The 19,902-nt window shown below is 44.9% G+C and overlaps 1 protein-coding gene across 14 annotated transcripts in view; it reads left to right on the plus strand.

Annotated features, from left to right (window-relative positions):
* PITPNM2 (phosphatidylinositol transfer protein membrane associated 2) overlaps nt 1-19,902 on the plus strand; it is a 261,092-nt gene that overhangs the window by 56,496 nt on the left and 184,694 nt on the right. For 13 of the 14 annotated variants that reach the window (XM_074205466.1, XM_074205472.1, XM_074205463.1 and 10 more), the window contains one exon: nt 92-200. The gene's annotated coding sequence lies outside the window, so the exon portion shown is untranslated. Of the gene's footprint in view, nt 1-91; nt 201-270; nt 6,655-19,902 lie in introns of those variants that run through there. The other variant, XM_074205468.1, reaches the window with a different exon arrangement.

Raw genomic sequence — 19,902 nt, forward strand, 5'->3', positions numbered from 1 at the left:
GCACAATCATGTTTCACGGATTTCCATATTAGTCATTTGTTTTACAGTCTATTTCTCTGTTTTTCTCCTCTCCTGGTGTGTGTCCTTTTAGGATGTCATCATATGTGTGCCAGTACCATCCATCTTTTACTGCAGCCAGAGACTTTTCCTCATTTTACTCTCATGAGTGCCTGGGGCCACATTGCAGGAGGCTGTTCCAGGTAAGGCCTTGTGGGAAGATGGGGGTGGGGGGGAAGGTTTGCTGTTAAGTTGCTAAAGGCTGCTCTGAGGAACTGTGGTTTGGCTGGAGCTTGGGGGAAATGAGGAGGGGAGGATCATTTTTGCTTCCTTCACGGTAGATTTTAGGTATTGGATTAGCTTCTCTGAAATAGTGACTTCTACTTTCTAAATAGGTGGACATGTGATTTTTGTCTTTGACCATGATATGTGAAAGAGGCCTTCTCCTTACCCTTCCCTCTCAGCATTTTGCCCAGCCTTGCTATTAGTCATTCTATTGATGTGCTGTCAGAGGTCCACTGAGGTCATTGGGATATTTCTCAGACACACACACACACACATACATACACACCTCCCAGCTTTCTGATTGCAATCAGAACCTGGGATTCTTTCTTCCTTCTCCCCCTCCCCAGCACAGACCTACATTTTGATCTAATATATAATAATAAAATTGTGTTTATGTCCTGCTTGGTTCCTTAGTCTGGCTCTTGTATTCATTTTTTCAGAGGCTCGTTTTAGAGAATGATCATACCCATTGTATTGGTGGGAAAACTGAGGGGCTGAAAGGGGACTTTACAAAGTCGATTTTTAGGATTTCAGATTTAAAACAAGGCAAAGAGAAAGTAGATTTTTGTAAATTAATAAAAAGTTAAACTAAAAAGAAAATTAGATTGGGACCCAGATTTTTTTGGACACTCAGTTTGGGGACTTAATGTCTTGTCCTTCATTTTTCAAAGAAGACCAGAACATCATCAGAGAGGTAATGCCATGACAAGCACAAGATTTGGATTTGAGTGGGGCGGGGAGAACTGTGCTAAGTCACCAGGCTCACTTTTTCCTCTAGAACCATCTGGGTTCAGTGGCTAGATAGGATTCAGTTTGACTGGAGATGGCTCTGGATGCGGGGCAGTCAGAGTTAAGTGCCTTGCCCAAGGTCACACAGTTAGTAAGTGGCAAGTGTCTGAAGCTGGATTCTAATTCCTGTCCTCCTGACTCCAAGGCAAGCTCTAAACACTGTGCTACCTAGCTGCCCTGTTTGGGAACTTAGAATGCCTTTGTTAGAGGCCTTTCTGCTTTTTTAATGGGCAGTTCTCCACAAGTCTCAGTGATAGTCCTTGACTTCTCATCTTGGAAACTCTTCCTCTATTTGTCACCTTTGTTCCAAGACCCTTGCTGCGGAATAAAGGTGGAGAAAATCATACGGCTGTTCTGCCTGGATCCAGTTGAGGTTATGAAGCATGACTTTGTACTGTACCTTGTCACAGCTATTTGTAATCAAGCAGAAGCAAATTCCTCATTTGCCATGTCCTGAATTGTATGACTCAATCTTTGTTTCTTGTGGATCACCTCTATGTTAATCAATCAACCTGCCTTGCATTTTCCAAGCCCTGAACCACATGTCATGGCTAGAGGATGGATTAGAGTGGGGAGAGACTTGAGGCAGGCAGACCGATCAGTAGAAGGGTTTTAAGGCTGATACCTGTAGTGTGTGAACTTTGAAAATTGTAAGGGGGGTAGGGATTCAAGAGAAGAGTTGAATTAGTTTGTGAAGAGATCAAGATGGGGAGAAGAACAAAGAGTGGATAATACAGGAAAAATGGCCTGGGAAAAAGTGGAGGGGGCAGGGAATTGGGGGTTTGGTAAAGGAGGGCAGAGAGAGAGGTGCAAAGTCAGTAGGTTGTGGTTGGAGAAGGGAATGGGTTTTTTTTTCTCATTTCTTCTTCATTAGATTCTTATATCTGAATTTATCCCCTTCTTGTTGTTCAGTTATAATCACTTGTATCTGATGCTGGGATCCCATTTAAGGTTTTCTTGTTAGAGGTACTGGAGTGGTTTGTCATTTTCTTCTCCAGTTAATTTGACAGATGAGGAACCTGAGGCAAGATGAAGAGACTTGCCCAGGTTCACACAGCTAGGAAGTATCTGAGGCCAGATCTGAACCCATGAAGATAAGTCTTCCTGACTACAGACCTGATACTGTGCTCCACCTAGCTGCCCTCTTCCCCCAGCTGATGGACCCTCCTTTAGTTTCCAGTTCTTTCCCACTATAAACAGAATTTCTATGTCTTTTTGAACATATGGGTCCTCTTCTTCTTCCTTAGATCTCTTTTGAATAATAATAATGTTTTGTCTTTCATTTTCGGGTTTTTTTTTGTTTGTTTTTTTCTTTTTTGCAAGGCAAACGGGGTTAAGTGGCTTGCCCGAGGCCACACAGCTAAGTAATTATTAAGTGTCTGAGACCGGATTTGAACCCAGGTACTCCTGACTCCAGGGCCGGTGCTTTATACACTACGCCACCTAGCCACCCCTTGTCCTCCATTTTTGGAGAAGACCATGACATCAGGGAGGTGATGCCATAACAAGCACAAGATTTGGATTTGAGTAAGGGAGGGCTGTATTTAGTCACCAGTTTCACTTTCTCCTCCAGAGCCATCTGGGTCCAGTGGCCAGATATGAATCAAGATGACTGGAGATGGCTGTGGCTGCAAGGTAGTCAGGGTTAAGTGACTTGTTCAAGGTTACACAGCTTGTTAACAGTCAAGAAACTGAGGATTCAAACTCTGATCCTCCTGACCCCGAGACCAGTGTTCTATATACTGTGGTATTCACAGTTTAGTTACTTTTGGGGTACTTGGACCAATTCCAAGCTTCACCAATCAAACATTATTGGACCTGTTTTTCTGTAGTCCTTCAAACATGTCATTTTCCTTTTTGTCATTTTTGTTAATCTGATGGGTATAAGGTGGAACCTCAGAGTGCCTTTAATTTACCTTTCCCCAATTTATGATTCTCAAACTCTTTGGTCTCAGGATCTCTTTATACTCTTAAGAATTATTGAGGATTCTACCCTCACCCCAGGAGCTTTTGTTTATATGGATTATATCTACTGATATTTACTGTATTACAAATGAAAATTTGTTAATATTATTAGGAATAGTTTTGACCTCACAGATTTCCTGAAAGGGCTTCAGGGGTCCCCAAGTCTAAACTTTGAAAGCCACAGGTTTAATTATTAATAATTTAGAACCATTGTTTCCCTTATTTTAGCTGCAGTGCTTTTATTTGTATAAAAAAAACTTTAAAATTTTATGAAGTCAAAATTGTCCATTTTATCTTAGGCTTAATTTTTTTAGGGCCAAGGACTTGAGCTTGGTTGATCTGGATCAGCCTAGTGCCAGCTTTTTTTTCAGTTCAACCAGAGTCTCTCTTTCAAGCTTCATCAAGGGATAACAAGGGATGATAAGTCTCTATATTAATACTTCGTTATCTCCATTAACTTCACTGTGATTAAGCCAACCGAGCTGGGGAGTTGGTAGCATCAAATCTTTCCCACTATGAGAGATCATTTTTTGATGAAAAAGAACCAACACTGGAGAGGTCAGAATATTCCTTCTGTGGAACATTATGGCAGAAATTGTAGAGAGATCTAATCCGATCCCATCTCCTCACCCCTGTTTCATCTTCTAGAGAATACTGGGATTCTAGGGACAAGAAGTTAGTTACTTTATCTCTTATAAGTGGGAGGGAGACCAAGTAGAATTGAATGATGCCATTCCAATGGGTTGATTCCTTTCTTTCAATTCCTTTCAATAAGTTCAACAAGCATGTAAGTGAGTGAATGATTGAATGAATGAAAAAGAATTTATTAAACATTATTATATCCAAGTACTGTGGTTAAGAACTGGAGATATATGTTTAAAAGAAAGGTGGTCCCTACCTTCTGTGAGGTCACACTCAGCTGGGGGCTTATAAGAAGGAATATGCCCACACCCCCCAGGACTGATAAGCTGGAGTCAGAGATTTTGAAAGAAAAATAGGAAGGAAAATACAAAGAAGAGAGAGAGAGAGAGAGTCAGAAACAGAGGTAGAGACAGAATGAAAGGTAAACAGAGAGGGGAGGGGAGACATTTTAACATGTCTCAACGAGTAGGAATTTGAGAAATAAAATCAGAACAGGGCAGGATGTGCTAGTGCCTTTGACCCATGGGACCATAAAGCAGGGAGAGGCAGAGGGTGAGCAGATTGGTTCTCGTTCTCTCTCTCTCTCTCTCTCTCTCTCTCTCTCTCTCTCTCTCTCTGTCTCTCTCTCTCTCTCTCCCCTCCCTCCCTCCCTCCCTCTCCCCTTCGCTTCTCTTTCTCTTCTCTCTCCTTCCATCTTCTCTCTTTCTCTCTCCTTCCCCCTCTCTCTTTCCCTCCTCTCCTTCCTCCCCCCCTTCTCCAACATGGTTTTGGATACTTTAAATTTGTGGCCCTAGGTAGCCTTTCCTAGTCTCATTATCTATAAAATAGGGATGAAAATAACATTCTCATCCTTTCAAGGTTGTATGGAAAAATCAGATAATTATGTAAGACTGTTGTATAGATGTCACCTGAAATCACTGTTGAAAGTTTTGATGTATGTTTTGGTGTTTTTGGTCTTAACTTTCTGACAAGTTTTAGGAATGCCCACTTTCCTACCCCCTTTCATTCCCAAATCTCTGCCCACTTTAGAATTTATAAGTAATATATAGAACTTTAGAATTATAAATAATATATGCAAAATTCTTTGCAAACCTTATGACACTATGTAAACATAAGCTATTTTATCATCAGAACTAGGACCTCAGAAACCTTCTAATGTGGCCCCCCACCTTTTTACAGGTGAGAAAACCGAGGTCCAGGAGTTTAAGAGCCACAGAGTCACCATAGAATTTAGGTCTGGAAGGTACCTTTGAGAAGATCTGGCAAATCCTGTAAATTCTGATTAAAGAAACAGAGCCTCAGAGAGACTGTCAGTATCCTAGGCTCCCATAGCTGTTCAGTAAAAGTGTGGAAGCTGGGACCAGGTCCTCCCTCTCCAAATCCAATGTAACTTTCTTTTAGTCACTCCCATTGCCAAATTGTAGCCACCTAAGCAAGGAGGAGATTATTTCTTTATCACTCCACACTAAATATAGACTCCATACCTTTAGTAGGAAGAGGCATTAGAGGCCTTGGAGTCCTCCTCTTGCCTGCCCCCTTTCCCATAGACACCGGCAGGAGGTGAGCCAGCCTTCCTGCAGGCATTACAGAGAACTCACAGCCTCAGCAGGTGGCTTGTCCCATTGCTAGATGGTGTGAAATGGAGGAAACTCTGTTTTTTTATATCCAACTGAAATCTGCCTCCCTAATTACATTGGCCCTAGTTTTCCCCCCAGAAGTCACAAATTTGCCTGCAGTCAAATAGTCTGTTATTATTACCTTAGAACAGGGACTGTCAGGGCTGGGGGGGCGGGGTAGGTCTTAGAACAGGGGATGTCAGAGCTGGGAGAGATTGTAAACTATAAAATTCATCAAAAAATTAATCTGCATTTATCAAATGCCTATTGTGTGATAGACTTTTTGCTAATCACTGGTGATACAAAGAAAAAGTCTTTGCCCTCAAAAAGTTTATATTGTCATGGGGGAGGCAGCATATGTAGTCATCCATACCTGTATTCAAGATGCATATAGAATAGAATATTAGACCTACTTGGGTCTGTGAAACAGGATAGGCTGACATTTATATTTCACTTTGAAGTTTGCAAGTCTGTTTATTATAGTGATTATATACATTGTCTAATTGAGTCTCCCAAGGTGCTTGAATTATGGGTCTTTTGCTCATTCACAAATGAAGAAACTGAGTCTCAGAGTGGTATCCATAGTATAACATCTAGTAAGTGTTAGGGGTCAAATTTGAACCCAGGTCTTTTTGTCTCCTAAGACTTGATTTTGATTGTCCCAGATAACAGAATATCTGAGCAGAGAAGACTTTTAAGGTATAGAATGCCAAAGGAGAACTGGAAAGGATTTTAAGGTCACCTAGTCCTCTGACTCTTTTTGTTTGCCTGTCTCTATTTTAAACAGGCAAGGAAACTGTGGGCTAGCAAGTGGCAGAAGTGAACTTGAACCCAGGTCTTGTAAGACTGGTGCTTTCCTCACCCTGCTACCCCAGATTCCTGTCCGGCACATTTTCCCCTAGTTGGCCTCCTTAGTCCAGTTGCTTTAGGGTACAGCAGCTAACCCTTGTAGGGCAGGCTGGTGGGTGGCCCAACGGCCCTGGGCCATGGATGGCACATCTCTAGAGTTCTGGGCAGTAAAAAGACAGGAAAAAGAGAACAGCCTCTCTCTTTAGAACTGCTATAAATGTGAAATATTATCATCATCCCCTAAGGAAGGGGGTGGGGGTGGGGGACAAGACTTGGTATTTATTTTTAGAGAGAGTCTCCTTCCTCAGAAAGAACACACAGACCTTCCATGGGGGCAGTGAGAGTACCTCAGGAAGGCTAGACTGTTGCCTGTCACCTTTCCTGCCCACTGGGGACAGGAACATCCGAGGGGTCAGGCCCAAGGCACCTTGGGGGCTGAGCTGGAGGGACACACATTGAAAACATCCAGGGGAAGCTGATGATTTCCACTAGCGCTTCTCCCCTTTTGTGAGTGAGTAACATTGCAGCTGTTTCCTGTTTTTGGAGGGGCCAGAGGGCAGTGTTGGGAGGAGGAGAGTGGGGACAGGGCTGTGGGGCCTTGGTGTGATAAAGGAGGAAGAGGAGGATTCAGATACTGGGTCACTTTCTTCCTGTGACCTTCAAGAATAGACACCAAGTTTCCTCTCAGCCTCTAAAGCTTGGGCCTCTTACTCCTCAGCTTCTCATCTGTAAAGGGGGGGGGCAGTAATTTCTGTTGTGTTCTGCCTCATTGGGTTGTTGTGAAGATCTGATGAGCATATGTAAAGGGCTTTGCAAACTTTAAAACATTACAGAAATGTCCATTATTAATTATTATTATTATTATTATTATTATTATTATTATTATTATTAGTGTATAACAGTAATTGGGGCAGCTACATGACCCAGGGGGTAGAATGCTGGGCTTGGAGGAAGACTCATCTCTCTGAGTTCAAATCTGGCTTCACTTACTGACTGTATGACCTGGGCAAGTCATATCATACTGTAAAATGAGTAGGAGAAAGAAATGGAAAATTATTCCAGTATCATTTCCAAGAAAACTCCATTTGGGGTCATGAAGAGTTGATTATGACTGAAAAATGATGGAACCACAACCTTGAAGAACAAGGATCCTGCCTCATTTAAACTCATTAATAATAATAGCATAGGGAATGGAGATGACTGAGTGATTTCATTGGTAAGGAGGATTCCCAGGTGAGGAAACTCCCTTTACCAGTGCAGCTTAGGATCACCTTCTCCCAAGTTTCCATCTGAGAGAGGTTTCTTTTGTTGTTGTTCCTAGAGTTCTGGCAATAACAGTGATGACGTTGATGATGATGATGGTGGTTGTGGTGGTGGTGATGGTGGCAGTGATGGCAGTTGCTGCTGCTGCTAACCTTTCAGAGATGATCCAAATTAAATGAAAACAGGAGGAAGTGGGTACCCACTCTCCCTGGAGTCATCCCTAGGATGCTCTCGGTGAGCTGGTCGAATAAAAGCTAATGCCCCCAGTATGAGTATCTATCTACTTGTGCTCTCGTCCACAGAACAAGAAAGAGGAAAGAATACTATCAGTCTAGTTAATTGTGCTCATCTGTAACCTGCTGAAAAAAGAATCAAATGATTAAAAGTAACTAAGAATCATTATAATAATAGCTCATTCTTCTATAACATTTGAAGATTTGCAAAGCTTTCTGCTTCATTTCATTTGAGCTTCACAAAATCCTTGTGAGTGGTGCTCTGATTATCCCTGTTTTTCAGATGAAGAAACTGAGACTCAAGTCTTGGGATCATAGTACAAGACTTAAAAGGGATCTCAAATGCCATCTTGTTCAGACCATTCATTTTACAGATGAGGGGACTGAGACTTAGAAAGGTCATAGGATCCTAGGACTAGATTGGAAGGGATCCCAAAAGATGAGGAAAGTAAAGTTCAGGAGAAGGTCACTTGATCCAAGTCACCCAGGGAGGAAGGGTCAGAGATATCATCCAAAACCTTTCCTGACTCCCAGTCTAGGGATCTATCCGTCACTCTGCAGATAGTAGGTGCTCTGGTTTTCTGGTGGGGAAGAATGAGAGCTGAACAGGTGTGAGCCAGGCAGAGGGGAGGGGGCTTGCCGAGGAGCTTCCTGCCATTGTCTCCGAGATAGGAAGTGGAGGCCCTTGATAGAAGACAGGCAGCCTCTGGGAGGAATGGAGCCTCTGACATCTGTATACTTCAGAAAGAAACAGTTTCAACTGACATAGCCTTCCTGTGCAAGTGTTACGGTGGTCTCACATTTCCTGGCCTCCCTGGCCCTCCTGCCTTCTGTCCCTTGATCGTATCAAGAAGACTTCATTTGCTGTCCCTGATCTCTGGGCCAGTGAGAGCCTGGCTGCAATCATGGTTAGGGCCAACCCCTCTTGTTTCTCTCTTCACCTGTCCTCTCCTCTCCTCTCTTCCTTTCCCCTTTTTCTTCCCGCTTCTCTCTCCTCTCTTCTCTCCTCTTCGCTTTTCTTCACTCTCTCCTCCTTTGCCCTTTTTCCATTCCTACTCTCTTTGTCTTCTTGCCTTCCCTTCCTTCCCTCTCCTCTCTTTCCTCTCTAATTCCAGATTAAGAATTTGGCCTGATCTACTCCCTTGTGGTTTGTGCCTGTGATAGATAGTGATTCTCACCAGCTGTGGTTTATTAGAGCCACTTCCAAGCTAGGGAGAGGGTGAGGAAGGAATTGTGAAGGCCAGGACAGGCCAGGTTTGACCAGGTGTTGGGGTAGAAGGGGGACTACCATGTATCAATTCTTTGATCTAAGCAAAACACTTTCCTTCTCTGCACTTTAGTTTCTTCCTCTATAAAATGAGGACAGCTGAACTATGTAAAATGTACCTTCTAGGTTTAAGAGTCCCAAGATGAATCTTCCCAGGACCCATAATGTGCAATGGGGGATTTCCTGAAACAAGAATACAAGGAAGTCAAATTCCTGTTTTCTGTTTCCTAACTGTCCCTTCTTCCTTTAGTTCCTAGGACAGGGTGGTACATAATTACAATACCAGGGACTGGATGAATTGAGGGGAACCAGCCCTCCTTGAGCTCTTGCCCCTTCTTCCATCCCACAACCCAAAGACTCACTCACCCTCTGAAGACATGGGCTGATGGCTCTCATGTTTTTCCCCCGCTGGAACCCTGGACTCCTCCCTCTCCTGGAGGACCACTTTCTGTCTGTGCAACCATTTCAGTTCTCAACTTCAGTTTTCTCATCTGTTCAATGAAGAGGTTGGACTCTGTAGTCCTCTAGCTCTCAATGGATGGCCTGGTGTCCTATAGTTCTTATTCACTCGTTTATTTTAAGAGGTAGATCCTTTTGGAAAGTAGCTGCAGAGAAGCCAGCCCTTCTCTGGTTTCTGGATGATCAGGTTTTCTTTTGGGCTTTCTTTCAGGCCTCCACCATTTTATAGATGAGTAAACTGAGACCCACTGAGGATAAGTGACCTGAGAAGCCATATATCTCTGTATAGATTGAGCAAGGATTTCAGGGGCCATCTAGGCCACCTCTGGAGAGGCTTGTCCAAGATTAAACAGAGATAGGATTGAAACCCAGGTGCTTTAACCTCAAATCCAGTATACTTTCCACTGACCTGCTGATTCTATTCTCCAGTCTCCTATAGAAAAATGGTAGATTTAGAGCTGGAAGGCACCATAATCTTATAGATGAATAAACTGAGACTTGCCCAGGATTATATATAACTAGACTGAGGTAGAATTTGAACCCAGGTCTTGTATCACAGTCTTGTACCTCCCTCTCAGAGGTGCTTTGGTGCCACACATTTCAGGACTTTTCTTCCTTTTTTAGGCTCTAGGGCTCCCCCAAATCCCCCGCAATGGCTGGTTAAATTAATTGTACCATAGTGTGTGGCCCATCCAACTCAGTGTGAAGCTGCTTGTTTAAGGAAGACTTTGAGTTTGTTTGCATTCTGGGGCAGAAGCTTCTACTTCATCTGTGGTCCATCATCTGCCCTGCAAACAAGCACTGGCATCTTTAGATCTGCTTGCAGCTGGCTGTTGTCAACTTTCCCTGGGCATGTACAAGGGCCTGGCCCCCCAGAGGGAGTGCCCAGAGACAGGGCAAGAGTGCAAACCATCCGTACTCTGTCATCTTGAGTACTTTTGGAGGACAAAGTGAAAGCAAGACCTTCGGCAGGGTTGGGCTGGGCTGTGTGGTCATCTGATGATGGGGCAGCTTTTACAGCAGTTATCAGGGGCCTTCGAGGTTGGCAATTTCCTGCTGTCTATTGTCTTAAGGGGTTCTTGCTTCACAAGCTTTCTGCCCCCCTGCCTGCCTTCACCTACCCCCTCAACCCAAATGTTTTTCTATGGTGGGGCTTTTCACCCCATTGGGGACTCCTATTCTCTGGTTCTTCCAGACTTTCCTGGGGATGTGCAGTTGCTAAAGTAGTTTGTAATTCAGAACCTTTGGTCATATTTCTTGGTGAGAACCTCTATGGGAATAATCTCTGTATTCCCCCCCACCCCCTCTCTCTCTTCCCTCTTCCTCCTCCTCCTCCCTCTTTTTCTCCCTCTCCCTCTCCTTCCCGTGTCTTTCTCCTTCCTTTTTTCTCTTCCCCCCTTTCTCCATACCTCTTTCCTCTCTCCATTCTCCCTTTTTCTCTTCCTTTTCTCTCTAACATCAAGTCTCTGCCACCTTGTTCCTGTTGAGTTGCCTCCATTTTCAGTCCCCAGTGACTCTGAGGCCAAAGCTAGGACAGTGTAGATATATCCATTATATGCACACGTATCTGGAGACATATTTCATCTTTGTACCCCCAGCACCAGAACAGTATCTGACATGTCAGCAGATGTTTGTAAATCTTGGTGGAATTGATTTGATTTGGGGGACCAGTTTTGGTCTGCCTGCCCTCCTTACCCAGCAACAGTGACCTAGGTGTTGGGAGGGGGAGCAGGGGAATGACAGTCTATGGCATCTTCCCTGCTCTCCCTCCCACATCCCAAGAACCTGTGAGCCTTGAGACAGTTGCTTTTATTCTTGAATCTCTTGATTGGGAAGCCTCCTCCTGAGTGTGATTCAGTGTGGGGGGAGAGGGGGGTAGGGGTGGCAGCAGCAGCAGCAGCAGCAGCAGCAGGAGCATCTGTGTCTACCAGCCCCCAAGGTGGTCTTAAGGTTGGTGATTTAAGCTGCAGGTTCCCCTACCTCAGAATCTGCTCCCCCCCCCCCCAGCTTGGGGTCTTTGGATCCCTGAGTGATAGTGTTGGGCAGCAGACTCACAGAAGGCAGGAGTCCAGGTGTGAAGCAGATGGAGGACTACCCACTGCAGCTGGGAAGGCAAACTCCAGAAGTGATGGAGAGGAGTGGGGAGGGAATTTGGGAAGTTGAAGCTGCTTGACTGTGTCTCTGAGCTAGACTTTGTCCTAAGGTCTGTGTTCTGGACCTGGGGTCCCATCCATCTGTGCAAACCAGCCTAGCCAGGTTCTTGTTTTTCTCTCTGATCTACAGCATGAAAGTCCTCAAACCCAGGGTTTTGCAAACAGTGGTTTTTGCCTTTTGAAACATAGAGGATAAGCTCTGATGTCTGCAAGTAGCATTGGTTTTTGGTAGAAAGTTTTGAGAGAAAGTCTGTGGTATCTAGGGACTAGGAGGATCAGAAAATGCTGTGGGAAAGGGATTGATGGATGAGGCGCATTCGAATATTCCCCAACTTGGGTAAGATTTCATCCTTGGAATTTCTTCTGTTCTGTCCAGGAGATGGGAGAGAAAATGTGGGCTGGTAAATTGTTTCTTTTATTTACAAGAATGTTGTGATCTTGGTTTGCCTTTTTTTTTCTTTTAAAAAAATTGATGACTTGTATGTGTTTTTATCACCTTCATTTCTAAATATACGAATATATCTTTCCCCTCCCCAATTTGCCATTCTATGTGACAAAGATTGAAAAAAGAAAGGGAAAGGGATGGGGGAAACAGTTCAAAGAAATAAGGTAAGGCATATTAGCTGTGTCTTGTAATATTTGCCTAACCATGTTAGGTTTCTTTGCAGAAAAGGTGTTGATTTATATAGGGAGAACTCCAGGAAGTCCCTTGTATTAGTGAATTCACAGATCTGATCCCTATTGATAATTTATAAATTTAATTAGAGCCAAAAGGGACCTTTTCTAGTCTATTCTTTTTTTTTTTTTTAAACATTTGAGGACACCGAGGCCCATGGCAATTAAATGATTTCCCAAGCTCATACAGCCAGTGAGTGGCAGCGTCAGAACTGGATCCCAAATCTTTTGACTCCAAGAGCTTCTGTTTTTACTGCTGCCCGTAATAAACGCTTATGGAGACTGTTCAACTAAAGAACTAGTGTCAATTTGTTGTTGTTCAGTCAGGTCCAACTCTTTGTGATCACAGTTTGCGGTTTCTTTTTTTTTTTTTTTTTTTTTAGATTTTTCAAGGCAATGGGGTTAAGTGACTTGCCCAAGGCCACACGGCTAGGTCATTATTAAGTGTCTGAGACCAGATTTGAACCCAGGTACTCCTGACTCCAAGGCCGGTGCTTTATCCACTGCGCCACCTAGCCGCCCCCAGTTTGGGTTTTCTTAGCAAAGTTCCTGGAGTAGTTTGCTATTTTCTTCTCCACTTCATTTTATAGATGAGGAAACTGAGGCAAATCCACTGAAGTGACTTGCCCAGGGTCAAACAGTAAATGTCTGAGGCCACATTTGAACTTCCTGACTCCAAGTGCAGTGTTCTATTGATTGACTTTGCCAAGCTGTCCTAGTGGTGTCTAGTAGAGCCACTGCATCGTATGTAAGATTTCCTCGAGGTACCTTCTCTCTGTTATTTATATCCTGTGTTAGAATGTGTGTATATGTACGTGTAGATATACATGTGTTTGTATATCTGTATATATGCCTATGTTTGAGTGAATGTCAGAATGCAGGCTCTTTGAGGGCCGGGACTGTCTTTAGCCTTTGTGTATTTCCCAGTTAGCACAGTTTCAGCATTTAATAAATGTTTATGGATTGATTGATATTGACTTAGGAAACTAGACTTTATGTGTGTTATCTTGTATTTTTTTTGTTAAATGTTTCCCAATTCCATTTTTTTTTTTTTAGGTTTTTGCAAGGCAAATGGGGTTAAGTGGCTTGCCCAAGGCCACACAGCTGGGTAATTATTAAGTGTCTGAGACTGGATTTGAACCCAGGTACTCCTGACTCCAGGGCCAGTGCTTTATCCACTGCGACACCTAGCTGCACCTACCAATTCCACTTTAATCTGGTTTGGTTTTGGTTACACTCTGGAATGACTGTATGTTTGCCCCCCCCCCCCCCCCCCCGATCTGGTAAACTATTTTACAGATAAGAAAACAGAGACTCAAAGAAGAGAAATGAGGAGTCTTGGGGATAGTAAATGGAGGTAGAATTTAAACTCCCATCTTCTTAGAGGTGACTTCACTAGAGAAAGGTCTCTTTTTGATCTCTTCAGTGGAGTCTCAATCGTTTCCTCTCCCCTCCCCCTTCCAAAGAAAATCCCCACCAACAAAGGAAAATGCAACTGAGCCCAGTTTGAACCTATGGATTGTGAAATGTTCTCCCAGCTACCCCTTGTAATAAAGGAGCTGTTGGGAATGATGACTAGGAAATTACCCTCATTGATTATGGGTGTCTCCAGAAAATAGCTCCTACGCCCATTTCCTCTAAGGCCCATTCTGATAATTACACCGATGGATGTATCTGAGATATGGTTAAGTAACAAGCACTCAGCTGGAGAGACTAATCCCGGTTTGATGGAGTGAGGCACAATGTATTGATCCCTAGCGTGTTATGCGACCTTCTCTCTGGGTGAGTAAGTTGTTGGCCAAGGATGTTTTCTGCCCAGCAAGAGAGGGAGGGCAGGTGGGCAGGGCAGGGCAGAGCTCCTTTACTGGAGACTCAGAATATTTCTAGAATGGTGCATTGGTTAACTACTGGTCCCTCTTCCCAGCAGCCCTGGGTGGGTGGGTGTGTGTGGGACTCTCAGGTTTGGAAGTCCAGGGAGAAGAGCCATGTGCCCCCTCCCCTCCTCCTTTTCTCCTCTGAGCATCCTTTGGTTATTGCTCCCATTCTGAGCTCTGGGTGTGAATATCAACTCATGAAGACGAGTGGAGGCAGAGGCTTGATCTGACTCCAGATCTCAACTCAACTCCTGTTCTGGCTGAGGGCTCTCATCCCTCAGTTTTCTCTAAAACTAGAAAGTTGGACTGGCTGATCTCTCTGAGGTGCTGTTATTTCTTTTTTTCCCCTCACTCCTTCCTCTCTCTCTTTCCCTCTTCCTCTCTCCTCTCTTCTTCCCCATCTTCCCCTTTTTCTTACTCCATTCACTCTTCTTTCTTCTTCCCTCTCTTCCCCCTCCTCTGCTCTCTTCTTCCCCATCTCCCCCTTTTTTCTTACTCCATTCACTCTTCTTTCTTCTTCCCTCTCTTCCTTCCTCCTCTCCTCTCTCTTCTTCCCTCTCTTCCTCCTTTCTCTCCTCTCTTCTTCCCCATCTTCCTCTTTCTTTTCTTTCCTTCACTCTCTTCTTCCCTCTCTTCTTTCCTTCTCTTCCCCATCTTCTCTTTTCTCTTCCTCCTTTCAGTCTTCTCTCTTCTTTGCCTGTTTTCCCCTTTCTTTTCCTCCCTTCTTCTCTCTTCCTTCCTTTTCTCCTCTATTTCCCTTTCCCCCTTCCCCTATTCCTCCCCTCACATCACTTCTCCTAGCACCTGCTCAGCCTGACATGAGTCCATAGTTGTGCCTCAGCTCATAACCACTCAGGCCAAGGTTCTCTGAGTTCAAATTCCACCCGTCATTTATTAGTTTTCTGATCTTGAACAAATCACTCTCTGACCCTCATGCTCCTCATCTATAAAAGGAGAGTTGGGTTCATTGACCCCTAAGGTCTCTTTCAGCTCTTGATCTGTGATCTCATCTCTGCTCCCCCCCTTCACAATTGATTGGCCATCAACATGGGCCAGTGGGGATTCAGCCAAAGCCTTCTTTCCTAGTTGGATCCACTCCAGAGAAAGAAGATATCATGATAGCATGGTGTGGGGGGAAGAACACTGGCTTGGGGTTCAAATCCTGATCCTTCCTCATCTTCCTGACTTTGGACAGATCCCTTATTTTTCTGGACCTCAACTTTCTCTCATCTGTAAAATGAAGGGGGTTAGAGCTGATAACCTCAGAAGTCCTTTCCATTTCTAGATCCAGGATCTTATTATTATTTCCCCAGTCTTCTTATCACATTATCCCAGCATGGTCTATGATGCATCATCCCCTCTGACCTTCCTGGTGGCAAGGTGGCAGGACATTCATGGGAAGAACAGGAAACTGAGTTACTATTTGGGCTGCTGAAAATAGCTCTTTGGGAGAAGAGCACAGTTGAGGTGTAAGATTTGCAGCTGGGGAGGGAGGCCTTCCATACACCCTACACTTGACTAGGTGACCTCCTTTTTTCCTTACATGTGACTCCTAAATTGGCATCACTCATGTCGATGTGGGCCCCAGAGCCCTCTGCCAAAGAGATATGGACTGCCCGGTCAGCCACTTGGCTCCTGGATTTACATCCCCATGTCAAACAGTTGGGTTGCTGTTACCTTTGGTCTTAGCTGCCTGACAGCTGTGTTGAAAGATTTTCAGCTGGTCCCCCAGCCAGCTTCAGAGGGCCCTCCCAGTTGGGGAGGAAGGATTATGATGTTCCCATCTGGAGGGCATCTGGAGGGCTGCGGGCCTCCTCCCTGGTCCAGCTGTTCTGCCTTAACCACCCCCAGACTGCCTCCTGGATAGGCTTTAGGTAAGTTAGGTAGGGGAACAGTTCCCCTTCTTCTTCCCAGAAATGGGCTTATTCTTGGTCTGAGCGTCCTCCTAACATCTTCTGGCTATAAATAGAGAAATCTATTGAGAAGCCCTTGTTGAAGGAGAGGTGGGCAGGGTTGGAATGCATCTTTCCTTGTTCTAGTGACTGGGTGCTTTTCTATAAATAAGTCTGATAAAATTGTGCCCAACCCATGTGGTGTGGCAGAGCTGAACCCTCTCTCTCTCTCTCTCTCTCTCTCTCTCTCACACACACACACACACACACACACACACACACACCCCAATTTTCCTAAACCAACTGTATGTGCCCACAAGCTTCCCACCTTCCCCTATCACTCACTGGTGAAGGATGGGCACCTACCTGTCACCCTCAACCAGGGAAAGTCAAGGCTCTTGTTATCCTTTGGAGAGAAAGGAAAACTTTTTTTTTTTTTTTAAGCAGTGATTTGGCCTTTAATGGGGAAAAAGAAAAAAGGGGAAAAGATGCTGGAAGAATTTATCCCATAGAGCTGGTCATAGCTTGTGAAATTCAAGTATTATTATCCCCTTCTGAAGAACTGGAATCTTCTCGGAGAGAAGTGATAGGGCAGAGGAGGACTGACTTTGCCCTCTCTCCTTGTTAGATCAGCTCCTGACATTTTAAGGCCCTTTTCTCAAGGAACAGTTCAGTGCTGAACCAAAGTAGAAATGGACATGGCACCTCCCGTAGCCGGGCTTTTGTTTCATGGGTGCGTCACCACTCAGGCCTCGAGAATTTCTGGGGGGGGGGGGGATTTTCAGTATTCCAACTAGGAAACAGGAGAAGACATTGAGACACACTTCCCTTGCTTTGTGTCCTGTCCAGGGATGGGTTTCAGGCCATGCTCTGGAGCAGAAATGCAGACTTGTTTATATTCTTTTTAACCATCCATCTCTCCCCAGCCCTAGGCAATCTCAGCTGTATGACCCTTGTTTAGGATAGAGGTATACCAAGAAAACTGCCAATCAAGTTGGCTTTCTTTTTTCTATCTCTCTGGCTCTCTTCCTTCCCCTCCTCCTTTGTCCCTCTTCTCTCTTCTCTGTCTTTCCCCCTCTCTTCTGTCCTCCTTCCTCCAACTACCTCCTTCTCTTTGTCTCTCTTCCTCTTTCTCTTCCTACTCCCTCTGTTCTCCTCCCTTCTCCCTCCCTGCACATCACCTTACTCTCTATGTCTCTGCTTTTTTCTCTCTCCATCTCTCTCCCTTTCCCTCCCTTGCCCTCTCCTCTCCTCTCTCTCTCTCTCTCTCTCTCTCTCTCTCTCTCTCCCATCCCCTTCTCCCCCTCCCTCCACACTACCTCCTCTATTTCTGTCTCTGTCTCTCTCTTTTCCTTCCCCCTCCCCTCTTTCCTCCCTCTACTACTTCCTCTGTTTCTCTGCTTTTTCTCCCTCTCCCTCTCTCTTCCTCTCTCTGTCTCTCTCTCCCTCCCTCCTTCTCTTCTCTCCCTCTCTCTCCCCCTCTTTCACCCTCTTTCTCTCCCTCTCTCTCCTTCCCCTCCACACTATCTCCAGTGAATCTGTGTTCTCTTTTTCTTCCTTCCTCCTCTTTCTTTCTCCTCTCTCTCTTCCCTTCCCCTCTCCCCTTCCCTCCTCACTATCTTCTTCTCCCTGTCTCTCTGCACTTTCCTTCTCTCTCCCCCTTTCTCTTCCTCTCCCCTCTTCTCCTCTTTCCCTCTGTATCATTTTCCCCTTTCCCTTCCTTTTTTCTTTCTTGTTTGAATTCTCCATCTCTTCTTTTCCATCTCCTTCTTTCCCCTGCTTTTCCTTCCCTTCCTCTCTGTCTTTCTCCTCTTCTCTGCCTCCTCCCTATCTCCCAATATCTGAGGCCAGTGGGGGTGATGGAGGGAAACAAGACCAGCTCTGAGAAGCTCTCCTCTCTGGGAAAAGATGCAGCAAGCGAGAATCCTGTGAACTCAATATGAATAAAATATTGCCAGTGTGCCACTGCTGGTCACGAAACAGGGCTTGGGAGGGCCCGGCCCCTTCTGCCAGCCCCTTAGGGGAAGACTGAGAGGGAGGGGGCTGGCACTCGGGTGGCTTCCTGCAAATGAAAGTGACACAATTTCCTATCAAATAAATAACTAATGCCCTCTCCAGTGTGCAACTCGCCGGTGTGGGTGCTTCTGCTCTCCAGCCCAGCCTCTCCCCTTGGGCCTCTGGCTTGGTTGGGCCAACTCTCACAGCATTTCTTAAACATTGACTCCATTGGAGTCTCTCCCTTAAGAAAAACTGACTCTTTGCCAACCCTCAGAGAAGTAGATGCTAGGAGTGTTGATTCTGGGGAGAATGATTGGTGGAGATCTGGGATCTCCCGGAGGAGGTTCCACCGGAGACTTGTTTAACCTCTCCTTTACTTTGGCACTGTACAAAGGACAGGGCATTGTCACTGGAGATCAAAGCTAAGAGCTTGGAAGGGTGCCCACCTCAGAGGGCATCTGCTCTGGCAAAGGAAACAAGGTGACTAACCCAAGGACACACGAGTAGTAAGCAAGATCTTGCTTAGCCTCGGCCTTCTGATTCCTGAGCTAGTGTTTTTCCACTGTAGTTTCCAAAATCAGTGCCAACTGCTCGTCTTCTTGTGTATGGGGGTGTGGAGGTTTATAAATTGTTTGTTTTGTTTTTTAAAAATACATCCTAAGAGTCCAAAACCAAGAAGGCCCCTAGTTTCCTGGTCTGGGCAAGTTTGCTGCATTTCTCAAAGTTGGAAATGTCTCCTGTTCCCCTAGATGTGAGAGCTCCTTTGTTGTGGCTTTCCCCCCACCTCCCCCAAAGCAAACCTGGTGAAGGACTGAGACTTGGGTCTGTGCATCCTTTGCACTTAAGCTTGGGTGCCAGGCATTTTAGCAAGGCTGATATCAGTAGGAAGGGGCATCTCCTCTGCCCCCAGTGCAGCCCTCTTGGCACCAGACTGAGCTGCTGTCCTTTTCACTCACTCCCTGTTCAGACCCAAATGTCTTGGCTTACTGCTTAAGGCAGGCTGAAACCTGCTGAGCCATTCATCTACCTGCAAGGAATCCTGGAGCCCTAAAATGTTAGAAGTCAAAGGAATCCCAGAGGTCATCTATTCTACACTAACCCTTTCATTTTACAAAGGGGGAAGCTGAGATCCAGAGAGAGAAGGTTACAGAGGTATAAGGGCCAGAGCTAGGGCTTGGAGCCTTGTTTCTTTCCACTGCCCTATGCTTCCCCTCTCTTCTTATCCCTTTAGCCACTGAGAACATTTTTGGAGAGGCGAATGGTTAGGGGGAAAATTTGGGGCCCAAAAAGAATATCAGTCAGAAAAAAAATTTAAAAAAAGAGTATCAGTCAGTCCTTAGATCTAGGGGACACTTTTTTTTAATTTTCCAAGAGAAGAGAGCAAAGGCTGTGGTGCCCAAGTTTGGAAATGGAACTTTTTGACCTTGATCTCATTAGCACCAATCTCTAATCCCTGAGAAAATTGAATCTGAAAGTTGAAGCTTGTGTTTCTGCCTTGCTGGCTCTCTCTTCTTCCCTTCCCCTCTTTCTCCCTCTCAATCAATCTCTCTCTCTCTCTCTCTCTCTCTCTCTCTCTCTCTCTCTCTCTCTCTCTCTCTCACCACTTCTCTCTTCCTCTTCCTCCCTCTGTTCTTCCTCTTCTCCTCTGTTCCCCTCTTCTCCCCCCTTTTTCTCCTCTTCTGTCTTCTCCTCCTCTCTCTCCTTTCCTACTTGTTTAAATCCCAAGCACTTTTTTCTAACCAGGGTGATCAGAAAAAAAAAATCTCAAAAGTTGTTTGTTTTTTTAAACAGAAACATTTTTACACGTGAACCTCAGAGTTGTTTAATGTGTGAATAATGGTGTAATATATTTAGGACTCAACTTAGAGTTAAGGTGTGAGCTACAGTGGGGTGGCAGGAGGACCCATAAGAGTGAAATCACAAATCCTGAAAGTCCTCAGTTACC

The sequence above is a fragment of the Macrotis lagotis genome, chromosome X (genome assembly GCF_037893015.1).
Source record: "Macrotis lagotis isolate mMagLag1 chromosome X, bilby.v1.9.chrom.fasta, whole genome shotgun sequence".
Lineage (NCBI taxonomy): Eukaryota > Metazoa > Chordata > Mammalia > Peramelemorphia > Peramelidae > Macrotis > Macrotis lagotis.